The sequence below is a fragment of the Tupaia chinensis genome, unplaced genomic scaffold, assembly GCF_000334495.1.
Source record: "Tupaia chinensis unplaced genomic scaffold, TupChi_1.0 Scaffold000563_1, whole genome shotgun sequence".
NCBI lineage: Eukaryota > Metazoa > Chordata > Mammalia > Scandentia > Tupaiidae > Tupaia > Tupaia belangeri.
In genome coordinates, this window is record NW_006160076.1 from 1,708,808 (window position 1) to 1,709,807 (window position 1,000).

Sequence of the window (1,000 nt, forward strand, 5' to 3'; positions counted from 1 at the left end):
TCTAGTGGATTTATACAAAGAGAATGAGAGAGAGGCACAGACATGGAGACATGCAAACTCTTGCCACTTGGTGTCCTGCATTGCCTTGGGACTCTGGAGTCTCCAGCAACAAGAAGATCCTTACCGGATGTGGCCTCTTGACCTTACACCTCCAAAACCATAAACCTCTATTCTTTATAAGTTACCCAGTGGGGCATTCAGTTACTAGTAAGGAAAAAAAAATATTCCATTTAAATGAAATTCTGGGCAACTTAGGCTGATAAAAATCAGATCAGCAATGGCTCGGAGTAAGGATGGCAGGGTGACTGAGAAAGGGCAGGAAAGTTGTGGTCAATTCTCTGGGTTGATAGAAATGTTCTATGTGTTGACATGGATTAGTGAAAGCTGTTTCAATGGTGTACTTAAGACTGGAGAATTTCAGATCTCATGTTGTAGCATTTTAGACATGCATAAATTAAAAAGAAAATGTGCATTTGAAGATTGGCATGAGACTGCTCCAAGAAGTCACTCAAAATTGACGGCAGTGAGCGTCACGATTGCTATGAGAACATGAAGATTGATACTTGAAGTCCCAGAAGGTTGCTTTGTGATTCCAGGATTCATTCATCCCTTCATTCTATAGCTATGTTGGTTATCTCTTGCTCTGTGCCAAGCACTGCTTACAGCAGAACATAAATGACAAGGTTCTTGCTCATACAGAGTTTATGTCTAGTAGGAGGAGACAGGAAAGAAACAAGGAAACAAAAATGTGCCAAGTTGGTTTCAGATCAGGAGAATTGTGATTATGCACGTAAATTAGAATGATGTGGTGAAGTACGCCTGGAATGAGCGAGCAGCACATTTAGTTTGGGTGATGAGGAATGCCTTCATAAGGAGATGATGTTCTGAATCATTGGGAGCCAATCATGCAAAGATCTGGGGCAGAACATTTGAGATAGGGGATAACAAAACTACTCCCAAGTGGTAACTGTGAAGTGATTGTGGTCCTTGTTTCTTGGTG